Here is a 15,059-nt window from a genome sequence, read left to right as displayed (position 1 = left end):
GGTAGGTTTGTATAAGGTGGCAGGCAGGAAAGATTAAATCTTTTTTCTTCATGGGATGTGGGCATAATGAGGTTGATGATGCAAGACAAAACAGGATGGTAATGGAACAAGTTTAAAAGAAACGAAAGATGGGTCTAGAGGAGGTGAAAATGGGAACAACAGAATCATTACTAACAGTTGCTGTCCGAAAGATTACGGGCAGAGGTTGTTATCTGAAATTGTTGAACTCTGGGCCCAGAAGGCTGTAAAGAGCATAACTTAAAGATGAGGTGCTCTAATCGAGCTTATATTGAGCTTCATTGGAACAGTTTAGGATGCCACAGTCAGAGTTGTGAGTGGAATAGAGAATTATAATAGGCCTAAATTTTCTGCTGCCTTTCTCATTGTTTTCCTGCCTCTTATTTTAATAATCTCAGCAAAAGTCATTGGGCCATGCCTCAATCAACAACCCACCAATCTGAAAAATATCCATTTATCCTACTTTCTCCTTTCTGTTTGTTAACATTCACTTACCCATGCAGCTGATTTGCCTTTAATGCCATGTGCCTTAATTTTCATAATGCTTTCATGTGGCACCTTTTCAAACACCTGAAAATCCCTGTGTACAATTGCCACTGTGCTCCCCTTTATACACTTGATTTTTTTTGAAAAGATGCAACTAAATTAATTAAGCACAATGTGCCGTTAACAAATCCATGCTGACGAGCCCTGGTTTTGTTTTTGGCTGTTTTTCTAGAATTTAATACACAAGGTAAGATTAATTCCCATATAATTTCTTGTTATTGTATTCCCTTTTGTTGCCAGGTCTTTAAAATTGATCACCATTCAGAACTTTGGCACAGTTTCCATTTCTAAGTAGCTTAGAATATTATGGTGACTGCTACTGCTATTTCCTCACTAGCCCTAGTCCCTCAGTATTCTGATACTCATTACAATCTGAGCTTGGCTATCTTACAGCTTTCAGACCCATTATTTTTTCTTCATTTCTTTTGAACTTTTATCTTCAATAATGGATCTTTCACATCCACTTCAGATACTCTTGGACTTCCATTTTTCACCTGCTGCAAAAATAAGTACTTAAGTATGTTTGCCATTTTTTGACTTGCATGTGCTTTGACTAAGTGGCTCCGCTCTTCCTTTTGACTTTGCTACTTATGTTTTTCTAGAAATCCTTGCTATTTTTCTTTTAACTGCTGGTCTAGTCATAGTTGTTCTTGATTTTTTTTTTGCTTTTTTTTTAATGCTTAGTCTCTGTAGTATCCTTCTACTTATGTGCATCTTTAAAAAAAAAATATCTAATCTTGGCTCTAATCGCTATAGTGATGGAACCCCAGGCTTTTTCATATCCCCTTCATTCTTAGTTGGAATATTTCGTAGAGTGCTTTGAAACATCCGATGGTCGTGAAAAGCACCAAATAAATGCAGTTTTTTCCCTCTTCTTGCCTCCCTCCTTCCTTTTTCCTTCTGTATCTTATCCATTTTATTTCTAAATATCTCCTAATGCTGGTCAACTGTAATGTACCATTTTTTCCCAACAATTAAACTGGGCAAGGTCCTCTTTCATTCCAATTAGCTGACATTCCATCAAACATCTTACTAAACTTTACTTCGTTTCAGTGTGAGTCTAATTAAGGGATGGCTACTATTTTCCAAATGTTACCCAGAGTTAGATTCAGTGCTGCATTGTTTTCTTTTTAAACTTATAACATACTGATTAACAAGATAGTCCTGAATATTTTCCAAGAAACTCTTGGTATTTCGGTCACAAAGTTTGTCTTATCCAAATCCTACTTAGGTAATTTTTAAGCCCACCATTATTAAGCTCTGTTAGTACTACAAACCTCATCTCTGATTTATTTTCCAGTAGTGGCTTACAGTGTACTCCCAGTGCGGTAACAGATCCATATTATTACTTAATGCAACCCAGACAGACTCCTCATGAGCACTATCATTGTTTTTTTTCCCCTCAACTTTCCTTTCTATGCCTGTGCAATGTATCCTTGGTTAACAGAAGCATGTTCCTCTTTTTCCATTTGATCTCTCCTGAAAATTTTATGGTTGTGAATATTCAGTTCTCAGACCTGGCTGACTGAAGCCAAGTTTCCTTCGTCATGTCCCTGCATTCTAATTAGTACTTTTAGTTCACTGACTTTATTTCTAAAATTGTGTTTTGTCTATAAATGCCACAACGCTGGCCAATTCCATTTCTATAAAAAGAAAGAGTTTGTATTTGAACAGCACCATACTCAGTGAAGTGATTTTGAAGTCTAATCACTGTTGTAATGCAGGCAAATGCAGAGGTCCTATAAACAACAAAGAAATAAATTAAGTAATAAAAAGAACAAATTTCTGGAAGCACTCAGCAGGTCAATCAACATCTATGGAGTGAGAAACCGTTACTTCAGGTTGATGCATCAGAACTGGATGATGTTGGAAATGGAGATAAATTGCCTGTTTTTTTTAAATTCTTAAAACGTGGTTTCTCCCTGCGCATCCTAGTTTAAACTCTCTCCTACAACACTACCTATTGGTGCCAAGTTTTATTTGGGTGGAGTCCATCTTTCCTGTAGAGACAGCTGTTCCACAACTGGTTCTAACACCCACAAAATTGAAACTCCTCTTAGTTTTAGTTTTAGATATACAGCACTGAAACAGGCCCTTCGGCCCACTGAGTCTGTGCCGACCATCAACCACCCATTTATACTAACCCTACACTAATTCCATATTCCTACCACATCCCCACCTGTCCCTATATTTCCCTTCCACCTACCTATACTAGGGGCAATTTATAATGGCCAATTAACCTATCAACCTACAAGTCTTTGACTGTAGGAGGAAACCGGAGCACCCGGAGGAAACCCACGTAGACACAGGGAGAACTTGCAAACTCCACACAGGCAGTACCCAGAATTGAACCCGGGTCGCTGGAGCTGTGAGGCTGCGGTGCTAACCACTGCGCCACTGTGCCGCCCATGACTCTACATGACTCCTACATGACTCTTCCAGTCATGTCTTCCATTGTATAATCTTGCTCTGTCTAGCTGTGCATGGCATAGGTTTTATTTGCGAATATTAACTCTAGTCTTTTTAGCTGCATATATTGACTGAGCATAACCCTTTTCTCAGTCAGTAGTTTTCACATGGGCTAAGGAAGCACTCAGATTTATTGTCTTTCATGACGTCCCAAAGTACTTTGCAAGTTACTGTGTTAATGTAGGAAAATGTAGCAACCAGTTAATGCACAGCAAGGTCCTACGGACAGCAATAAAAATACTAGCCAGGTAATCTGTTTGAATTATGTTGGTTAAGCGATAAATATGGGACAGGACTAAGGGAGAATTCCTCCTCTTCAAATTTTTCCATGAGGTCTTTTCCATCCACTAGAGAGAGCAGATAGTTTAACTTCTCATCCAAAAGACAGCACCTCAAATGGTGCAGCACTCCTTCAGTACTGCACTGAAATTTCATCCTAGATTGTGTGCTTAAGTCCTGCAGTAGTCTTTGAACCCACAGCCTAACTCAGGTGAGATCCTTGAATCAACTATTGTCACCTCAGTCTGGAGAAGTAGTTGCTTAATTATGACCTCAAAATAGATCCCACCCTGTTTGCCTACCTCCCAGTTGCACCTTTTGGTCACCAACCTGAAACGTTAACTCTGCTTCTCTCTCCACAGATGCTGCAGGACTTGCTGAGTATTTCCAGCATTTCTTGCTGGAAATCTGAAATTAAAAACATCAGTATTTTGCTTTTATTGCACCTTTTTTGGTCCTTTTTCTCTACCATGTCAAATGTCACCTTACCCTACCTCTTTCCTTCTGCATCTATCCAGATGCACACATCCTGGTTGAAAGGCTCCCCAGGTTGTGTTGTGTAATGCATTAAATTGCTTCTCCATTTCAACAAATGTAGCTCAAGTGTAATGACTTGGTCATAGAATCATAGGAAGATATATCACAGAAGGGGGCCATTTGGCCCATTGTACCCATGCTGGGTTTCCTCAACTTTAATTCTAAAATCAAGCAGCCATTCATTTTAATGAGGGGCAGACATACAAAATCAGCTTTTCAACCTTTCGGCAAACGTCTTTGTGAAGTAGCGTAAACGTCCCAAGAAATTATGATGTGTTAACAGTGGCATAATTCACTCATGCCATATTTTCCTGGAATTTCTGCACCATACGAGCATACGAATTGGGAGCAGGATGGGATTGTGGCCTTGACTCAAATTTCCCACCTACCCCGACACCATAATAATGGCATACACTGCCAGTTCGTTCTTTCAAAATGCGATGCATCCTTCTGCTTAGCTGACAAATCCCAGCAAGTTAACAACTGCCCCAGAATTTGTTGAAAGCTTGGGCTTTGGTGCATCTACAGTGTACGCCACTATTGCAACAAGTGAGTTTACTGAACTGGGCCACCGTGATCACCACGGACACGTAGATCATGACAGAATGATGCTGACAGGCTCAGAATGTTCGGTTTAATCACAAGAATCGTATTTTAGTGTTAACATCATGTCTTTAACTTAAGTACTTTTTATTATTCGGTGTGGCAGTTCTGCCAGTGTCACTGGCGCAAAATACAAAGTAACAGTAATTATGTAAATCTGGCAAGAGTGGGTTCTTAGCCTTAAACTAGCATCTGAATGTGACTTTTTGATATGTTAATTGGATCATTAATCCAGTGTTGTAAATGTGATGGTGTTCACACTATGTCCAATTATACATTACAATCTCACTCGAGACATTTGTACCATGCACAAATGGTTATCATTCATTTGCAAACCTTAAGGAGTGGTGTTCTGCTATTTGACGTCAATGGGAAATACAGACAAGTTGGATCCTGTCCTCACTTGATATACACATTTAATGTAGAGGTTGCTGGATAGCGATCAGGAGTAGGAATGTTGTCTGTTTTTTTCCCTCCTCCCTCCCAAGCCCCCGTCATCAGCCTGACTGAGCTAACTATGCACAGGCCAGGCGTCAAATATGCGACCTTTCTAATCTCTAATTTAACAAAATGCACTAAACCATCAGGGGAGCACCATAAAACAACAGTGAATCTTTTTAAAACATCCTTAATATTATATTCCACCATGATGGTGATGTTCGGGTATATTTTGTGCAATGTTATTGGAAAAATCTCACTTAAACCTAAACACTTTAATGTTTATGCTAGTAGGTTTTTTTGGTTGGTGCTGTTAAACTATTAAGTAAAAATAATCCCATTACAGCCACCACCTATACTTCACTATAGTGTTCAGAGCTCAAGAAACTTTCTCCATGCAAGTTTGGAAGGAAAAATTGTACTGTAGGGCGTTTTCACAATCCAAGTGGATATGGTCAAAGATTTTCACAAATACATTCAATTTGAGGGGCTTATAAGAATTTCTTGTCAACTATAGAAATCTGGAAGCTTTGTTATAAGTTGTGATTGATGTAAAATTGATTTATACATTTCAAGAAAGTACTGGATAATTAAAACTAAAAGGGCAAGGGAAAATGGAATTGGTTCAGAGAAAAATGAGGAAAGTGGGTCTATATAAAATTAATCTAAGTGTCCACTATATGAGATGGTGGATTACAGGAAGGCCTTTTGGCACATCAGTAACATCCATTGCCTCGCCCATCCACCAGATATGTAGCCAACTCAAGAATGCCAGTAACCCCCCCCCTGACCTTTATGATGGAGGAAAGGTCATTCATGAAGCAGCTTAATATTGTTGAGCCTAGAACATGTCCTTGAACTCCTGTAGCAATGATCTCCAACAACAACAACCATCTTCCTTTTGTACCAGGTATGACTCCAGCCAGTGGAGTTTTCTCCTGTTTACCATTGACTTCTATTTTACGAGAGGTCTTTGATGCCACAGTCGGTCACATGCGGCCTCAATGTCGAGGGCAGTCACTCTTGCCTCACCTCTGGACCTTAGCTCTCTTTGTCCATGTTTGGATCAAAGCTGTACTGAGATCTGGAACCGAGTGGTCCTGGCAGAACCCAAACTAAGCATTGGTGAGCAGGTTATTGCTGAGTGAGTTCCACTTCATAGCACTGTCAACGACACCTTCTGTCACTTTGCTGATTGGAAGTAGACTGGGGCAGTAATTGGCAGGATTGGATTTGTCCTAAAATTTGTGTACAGGACATACCTGGGCAATTTTCTACTTTTGTCAGGTAGATGCCAGTGTTTGTAGCAGTTCTGGAACAGTTTAGTTAGGGACAAGGCTAGTTTTGGAGCCCGTCGTCACTACAGCTGGGATGTTCTTGGGGGCCCATGGCCGTTGCTGAACCCAGTGAGCTCAACCATTTCATTTAACCTGGAGTGAATCAGATTGGCTGAAGACTGGCATCTGTGATGGTGGAAGCCTAAAGAGGAGGCAGAGAAGGATTATCCACTCGGCACTTCTGGCTAATGACGACTGCAAACACTACAGCCTTCTCTCTTGCACTCAAGTGCTGGGCTCCATTTAAGTATGAGGATGTTCATGGAGCTGCCTCCTCGCATTTCTTCTTTGGTCTACTGCCATTCATGACTGGATGTGGCAGGACTGCAGAGCTTTGATCAGAACTGTTGGTTTTAGGATTGCTTATCTCTGTCCGTAGCATGCTGCTTCTGTGGTTTAGCATACATGTAGTCCTGTATTCAAAAACAAGAAATGCTGGATTCACTCAGCAGGTCTGGCAGCATCTGTGGAAAGAGAAGCAGAGTTAACGTTTCGGGTCAGTGACCCTTCTTCGGAACTCGGAACTGTAGTCCTGTATTGTAGCTTCAAGTTGGAACCACGTTTTTAGCTATGTCTGGTGCTGCTCCTGGCATACACTTTACACCCCTCATTGAATCAGGGTTGATCCCCTGGCTTGATGGTGATGGTAGAGTGAGGAATGTAGAATTAAAGATTTACAACACAGAAGGGAGCCATTCGACCCATCATGTCCACACAGTCTGACAGTAGCCGACAGATCCTGCTTTCCAGCTCCGGGGCTGTAGCCTTGTAGGTTACGGAACTTCATGTGAATATCCAAGTACTGTTTAAATGTTTTGTGGGTTTCTGCCTCTACCACCCTTTTCAGGCAGTGAGATCCAGATTCCCCTACCACCCTTTGGGTGAAAACATTTCTCCTTGGATCCTCTCTAAACCTCCTACCTCTTACCTTAAATCTATGCCCCAGTTATGTACCCTTCAACCGTGGGGAATTGGGCCTTCCTATGCACTCTACCTAGACTCCCCATAATTTTATACACTTCATTTAGGTCTCCCCGTGGCCTCCTCTGTTCCAAAGAAAACAACCCTAGCCTATCCAATCTTTCCTCCTAACGAAAATTCTCCAGTCCAGGCAACATCCTCGGAAATCTTCTCTGTACCCTCTCTAGTGCAATCACATTTTTACTATAGTGCTGTGACCAAAACTGCACTCAGCTCTCCAGCTATGATCTAACTAGTATTTAAGGTTACTGATTGTGGTGGGAAGCTGCCCACATGGTTTTTTGTGCCGTGCTTTCCATACGGCGAGAGGACCGCCTGCCGCGCTGGTAATAGCGGCTGCAGCGGCAAGGGGCCCATAATTGTGTGTTAATTACCCAGTTAAGGGCCTCAACTGGCGGCAGGGCTGGAAAGCTGTTCACAGGCCCTTCCACCCCGGACTAAATTTCGGCAGAGGCAGGATGGTGGCTGGGAGCCCCCCCACCCCCCCCCCCCCCCCCCAAAACGTCCTGCCACCATCCAACCTAATTTTATACTCTCGCCTGTGGTGGGTTTGGAGGCGGGGAGAGCATAAAATTGCACCCTAAAGGTATCACTATTTCAACCTCGCTTACTGCTGCATCCTTGTCAGTTAGAAGCAAATACAGTGATGTATCTTTTCTTCCACTTGTATGTTCTCTTGCCTAACATTTGAGTTTTTTTGAATACTTAAATAAAGCACCTCATGCCTACATATTTCCCTAGTGTTAATCCTATGTCAGGAGGATCCAGAGCATCAACAGGAATAGCTTCTCCTCCTACCCCACATTCTTAGCTCAGTGTCCCCACTAGAATCGATCCTTGGCCGCCTCCTCTTCCATAATCTGGAGATATGGTGGTTAGCTTCCACACGTATGCTAATAGGAATATAGTAGGAGTAGGCCATTCAGCCTATTGAGCCTGCCCTGCCATTCAGTATGATTATAGCTGATCATCCACTTCAATGCCTTTTTCCCACACAGTTCCCATATCCCCTTATCATTTGTATTTAGAAATCTGTCAATCTCTGCTTTAAATATACTCAATGACACAGCTTCCACAGCTCTCAGGTAGAAAATTCCAGAGTCACAACCCTCTGAGTAAAGAATTTTCTGCTCATCTCAGTCCTAAGTGGCTTCCCCCTTATTCTGAAATTGTGTCTCCTGGTTCTAGACTCTGCAACCAGGGGAAACATCTTAGCTGCATCTACCCTGTCTATCCCTTTTATGTATTTTGTAGGTTTCAGTGAGATCACCTCTCATTCTTCGAAACTCCTAGGGATTACAGGCCCAGTTTCCCCAATCTCTCTTCATAGGACAGTCCCGCCATCCTGGGAACAAGTCTGGTGAATCTTCGTTGCACTCTCTATCTGGCAATAATATCCTTCCTAAGGTAAGGGGACCAAAACTGCACACAGTACGCCCAGGTGCAGTCTAGTCAAGGTTCTATACAATTGACGCAAGACTTCACTACTCCTGTACTCAAATCCTCTTGCGATAAAGGCTAACATACCATTAGCCTTCCCAATTGCTTGCTGCACCTGCATGTTAGTTTTCAGTGACTTATTGACAAGGGCACCCAGGTCCCTTTTGTACATCTACGCTTTTCTAATCTCTTGCCATTTAAGAAATATTCTGCACATCTGTTCCTCCTACCAAAGTAGATAACCTCCCATTTTTCCACATTATATTCCATCTGCCACGTTCTTGTCCACTCACTAAGTCTGTCCAAATCCCTTTGAAGCTGCTTTGCAACTTTTTCTCACAACACATTCCCACCTAGTTCTGTCATCCGCGAACTTGGAAATATTACATTTAGTCCCCACATCCAAATCATTGATGCATATTGTGAACAGCTGGGGCCCAAGCACTGATCCCTGCAGTACCGCACTCGTCACAGCCTGCCAACGTGAGTATGACCCATTTATTCCTACTACCTCCTATCCCATATGCTTTAATTTTGCTAACCAACCTCCCATGGGGGACTTTATCAAAAGCCTTCTGAAAATCCAAGTATACCACGTCCATTGACTCCCCTTTATCAATTCTGTTGGTAACATCCTCAAAAAGACTCCCAACAGGTTCGTTAAACATGATTTCCCATTCATAAATCCATGTTGACTATGCCCAATTAGATCATTATTACGCAAGTGTCCATTTATCACATCCTTTGGAACAGATTCTAACATTTTCCCGATGACTGATGTAAGGCTAACAGGTCTGTAATTCCCTGTTTTCTCTCTCCCTCCCTTCTTAAATAGTAGGGTGACATTTGCTACCTTCTAATCTGCAGGAACCGCTCCAGAATCTATAGAATTTTGGAAGATGATCACCAATGCATCTACGATCTCCATAACTGCCTCTTTCAACACTCTGGGTTGTAGAATATCAGGTCGTGGGGACCTATCCACCTTCAGCCCCATTAATTTCTCCAATGCAACCTTCTTACTAATACTAATTTCCTTCAATTTCACATTCCCCCTAGTCCCTTGGACCTCTTATTCTGGGAGATTTCTTGTATCTTCCTCAATGAAGATAGACACATAGTAATCATTACTCTATTCCCCAATATAAATTCTCCTGACACTGCGTGTAATGGACCCACATTTGTCTTCGCCAAACGTTTCCTTCTTATGTACCTGTAGAAGCTTTTACTGTCCATTTTTATATTTATTGCTAGCTTACATTCATATTCTGTTCTCCCTTTCAGTTTTTTGGTCCTCCTTTGCTGTATTCTAAATTCCTCCAAATCCTCAGGTTTACTACTATTTCTGGCAACTTTTATAGTCCTTTTTAATCTTATACAATCCTTAACTACTTTTGTTATCCACGGTTGACTGCTTTGAAGGAATGTATAGTTGCTGTAAGCTATGTAATATTTCTTCAAAGACTATCCATTGCCTGTGTACTGTCATACCTTTTAATCTCTCTCTTTCCCAATCCATCTCATACCTTCATAATTTCCTTTTGTCCATATTTCTCTCACTGGCTTCAGATTGAACTACCTCACTTTCAAACAATGTAAAATTTTATCATATTATCACTCATCCCTAAAGGTTCTTTTACAACAAGATTATTAATTGGCCCTTTCTTATTACAGAGTACTAGATCTAAAATAGCCTCTTTAGTCGGTTCCTCAACATACGGTTCTAGAAAACCATCCCTAAAATGCTGCAGAAATTCGTCCTCCACAGCATTAGTGCTCATTAGGTTTACCCAGTCTATAAGCAGATTGAAGTCACCCATGGTTACTGTATTACCCATGCCACATGCTTCCCTAATCTCCTGATTAATACCATGACCCCCACACTCTCACTACTACTACTGTTTGGCCTATAAACAACTCGTACCGATGTTTGCTGCCCCTTGCTGTTTCTTAGTTCCACCCAAACAGATTCCATACGAACGTACTAATCCCATCCCTTATTATCAGCGCAACACCACCTCCTATTCCTTTTTTGCCTGTCATTCCTAAATGTTGAATATCCTTGAATATTCAGTTCCATGTAGCCATCTTTCCGTTATGGCAGTCGGATCATTTCCATTTACCTCTATTTGGGCCCTTAAATCATCTACCTTGTTGCGAATGCTGTGTGCATTCAGGTAGAGTGTCCTTAACCTTGTCGTCTTGACATTCTGCATTCCAAGCCTAGTTGATGCTCGCCTTTGTTTCACCTACCTTCTAATGTCACTTGCTACTTTTCTACCTCCTGTTACCAGCTTTACTTCCTTCCAATTTGAGCTACCCCTCAGGTTCCCGACCCCTGACAAGCTAGTTTAAACCCTCCGCAACAGCACGAGCAAATCTCCCTGCGAGGGTATTAGTTCCAGATCTGTTAAGGTGTAGCCTGTCCATCTTGTACCAGGTCCCACCTGCCCCAGAACTGGTCCCAATGCCTCTGAAATCTGATGCCCTCCCTCCTACACCAATTCTCCAGCCACGTGTTCAATTGATCAATTTTCCTATTCCTTTGCTCGTTAGCATGTGGCACTGGAAGTAATCCTGAGATTACTGCTTTGGAGGTCCTAATTTTAATTTATTTCCTAACTCCCTAAAATCATCTTTCGGGATCTCATCCCTCTTCCTACTTATGTCATTGGTACCAATGTGGACCACAACCTCTTGCTGTTCACCCTCCCCCAGAAGGATGTCCTTGATCCTGGCACCAGGGAGGAAACCCACCATCCTGGAGTCACGTTTACTGCTGTAGAAATGCCAGTTTTATTCCCTGACTATTGAATCCCCTATCACTGTTGCTCTTCCACTCTCCTTCCTTTCCTGCTGTGCAGCTGAGCCACCCTGGTGCCACGGACTTTGCTCTGGCTGCACTTCCCCGAAGAACCATCGCTCTCACCAGTATCCTAAATGGAAAACTGATTAGCAAGCAAGGTAGACCTGGGACTCCTGCACTGCTTGCCTGGTTCTCACCCATTTGCTCTCTGCCCACATGCTGCTAACCTGTGGTGTGATCATCTCCCGAAAAATGCTATCCACATAGTCCTCTGCCTCGCGGATGCACTACAGTGACTCCAACTACCGCTCAAGTTCCGAAACCCAGAGCTTCAGCTTCTATAGCCCCTGACACTTCCTGCAGATGTGTTCTTCTAGGACATGTGGGCATCCATGATTTTCTACATACCTCAGACGTACATTGCACTTGGCCAAGCTGACCTGCCATACCATAACTTTAAAAACTTTTTATTACAATGAGAAGTAAAATAACTTACCAGGTACTCACCAATCAATTTCTTCCCCTGTACTGCAGAGAGAGGCAGCTACTGGAGGCTGAGAAAAGGTAAAGGAAAGAAAGGAACCTCCCTCACGCACCAAACTCCACTTTACACTTTGTGTACTCAAATTTATTTTCTTAATTTATGTTCCCCTCCTTACTGAACTCCCTCAATTACCAAACTCCCTGAACGCTCTGTGCCCTCCAGGCACTGAGTCTCCCCTGAATTTATACTCTGAAAGCAATGCTGTGTCAGATCTGCTAGAGCTCTGCTACAGCTCAGAAATCAAGGCACAAGTCAGGAGTGTGATGGAATACTCTCCACTTGCCTGGATGGGTGCTGCTCCAACACTCAGGAAGCTCGACACCATCCAGGACACAGCAGCCCACTTAATTGGCACCCCATCCACAAACATTCACTTCCTCCACCACTGCGCACAGTGGCAGCAGTGTGTACCATCTACAAGATGCACTGCAGCAACGCACCAAGGCTTCTCAGACAGCACCTCCCAAACCCGCGACCTCTACCAACTAGAAGGATAAAGGCAGCAAATGCATGGGAACGCGGCCACCTGCAAGTTCCCCTCCAAGTTGCACACCATCCTGACTTGGAACTATATCGCCGTTCCTTCATTGTCGCTGGGTCAAAATCCTGGAACTCCTTCCTAACCGCACTGTGGGTGTCCCTACCCCACATGGACTACAGCGGTTCAAGAAGGGAGCTCACCACCACCTTTTCAAGGGCAATTGGGGATGGGCAACAAATGCTCGCCTAACCAGCGATGTCCAAATCCCCAGGCATGAATAAAAAAATCTTCCTCAACTCCTTTTAAGATTCTCCTTAAAACGTGTCTCTTTAACCAAGGTTTTGGTCCCTCCTCCAAATATTTCCTTTTTTTTTGACTGCTGTTACAACCAAGGTGGGAGGAGTGCACTGTCTTTCTCCAGTTCTACTTCTCCACAGGTCACAACATATATTTAAATGTTTATCCAGTTACCGATATAGCCAATTATATACTCTATATTTTTATTTCAGAATAAAATCCACCAACCAGGTTTCTTTAAACTACAAAATTATCAATTTATTATACAACAAGATGTATTCAGTAAAGATGCAAAGCATTAACACAGATTGCAATATGAAAGTTCTCTTCCAACTGAGCCTAACCCACACCGGCTAAAGAAAAAATAACTTTTCTCTGCAGAGATCTCTTTTTTTTTTAATAAAAAAGACAAATTAATAATTTGGCCAAATACTTGTTAATTCTTCAAGAAAAAGGGGAAGGTATGGAATTATCAGTTTTTCCTTTTATTCTGGTATCCCAAATACGCGCAGGCAGCTGTCACTGGGATCTATTTGGAGCAGTTCTGTTCTGGCGATCTTGAGGATTAGTCTGGCAGGCTGTTTAGGAGAAATGTGGCATCAGTTTCTCTATTTCTCACACTGGATTCTCAGAACTTCTGAGTTGAAGAAAGGATGAGCTGGTGCTTCTCTCAGCGGGCTGCAATCCCAACTGACTCAACTATATCCAAAATGAAACCAAATCTTGACGTCACTTCTCTGTAAACAGCTCCCCCTAGTCATCAAGGCATTTGCTGTTTACTTAGCTGAAGGAATGTGACTTCTAGTAAGTGTGTTTTTGAACCAAGTCCCAAAGTCCTTTCAGTGACTTTTTTTTTAAAAAAGTCCAGCAATGATGGAATCTCTTCAGTCCCGAATGAATCCATCTCCACAATCTTCAAACTGGAGTCCTCAAAAAAAAAGGAAGTACTTTCATAACGTTGCATCCATCTTTTCCTTACACTTCTGTAAAGTTGTGTAGGATATCTTTCTACAATAAAGGCACAATATCTATACAAGTTGTGTTTGATTGAAATCTGAATCCTTAGCACGAATATTTTATAGTGTCCCACAGCAGCACATCTATCTCTATTTTGTGGTGGCCTGTAAATTGATTCCTACTGCAAATCTTTTCTTCTATCTTCCAGATCCAGCCAAAGTGACTCTCTCTATGAATTCCCAGTTCCTTCCTTTCAACTTATCTTCCATGATAAATGGTGCCACTGACTTTTTTTTTAATCCATCTTCCTGACCCACCCATACTACTGCAGGCATATTCTCCATTCAGCATCCCCATTTAGACTGGTTTCAGTAACTGGATATCTATTTGTATAAACCTTTTTTCATTTCATTTTCCTTTGGCATTCATGTAAATATATCTTAATTCATTCCTTTAGTCTTGCTATTTTTTCTGATGCCTTCCAACTATTGTTTCTTATCCCCAACCTGCAGTTCTTGAATTTAAGTTCTTCCCAACTGTTATCTTTATCCTTTCAACCAAGATCAAAAAATAACATATAGCTCTTCCTCCTCAAACAGAAGTTTTGGCAAAAACACATTTTCATGAAATTTTTGCCTCATTGACTGAAAAGGAGAGTGATTTCTGTCCATTGTCAACAACTATCGGACCACAAACGGCACAGTGGTGCAGTGGTTAGCACCGCAGCCTCACAGCTCCAGGGACCCTGGTTCGATTCTGGGTACTGCCTGTGCGGAGTTTGCAAGTTCTCCCTGTGACCGCGTGGGTTTTCGCCGGGTGCTCCGGTTTCCTCCCGCAGCCAAAGACTTGCAGGTTTTAGGTAAATTGGCCATTGTAAATTGCCTCTAGTGTAGGTAGGTGGTAGGGAATATGGGATTACTATAGGGTTAGTATAAATGGGTGGTACTTGGTCGGCACAGACTCGGTGGGCCGAAGGGCCTGTTTCAGTGCTGTATTTCTAAATAAATAAACATTATTATAACAATAAAGCAGCTTAACATCTGTGGAGAATGTAGTCACATTTTCTTTTTATGCTGGATTATTTCTCTTATACGTTTTTGATCTTCTATCCTACATCCTATTCATACGCTGATTGCTTTATGTACACTTGGTAAGCAGATTAACCACATGTACAACTGAAATATGTGTTGAGTGAAGTACCGTGAATTGTAGTGTTGATCTTTGTAAAGTATTCATGATATTAGGAAATGTTTGCCCCAAATTTGAGCTGTTGTTAACTGGTATGTATAAGTTCTCCGAACCTTTTTGCTTGTTTTGCGTTTTTTA

The 15,059-nt window shown here is 41.9% G+C and overlaps 1 protein-coding gene across 1 annotated transcript in view; it reads left to right on the top strand.

The window, feature by feature from the left end:
* Positions 1–15,059, top strand: part of LOC137376591 (deubiquitinase DESI2) — a 70,116-nt gene that overhangs the window by 27,356 nt on the left and 27,701 nt on the right. The window lies entirely within an intron of this gene.

The sequence above is a fragment of the Heterodontus francisci genome, chromosome 13 (genome assembly GCF_036365525.1).
Source record: "Heterodontus francisci isolate sHetFra1 chromosome 13, sHetFra1.hap1, whole genome shotgun sequence".
NCBI lineage: Eukaryota > Metazoa > Chordata > Chondrichthyes > Heterodontiformes > Heterodontidae > Heterodontus > Heterodontus francisci.
Note: the sequence above shows the minus strand (reverse complement) of the source record. Positions and strands in the feature narration are given on the sequence as shown.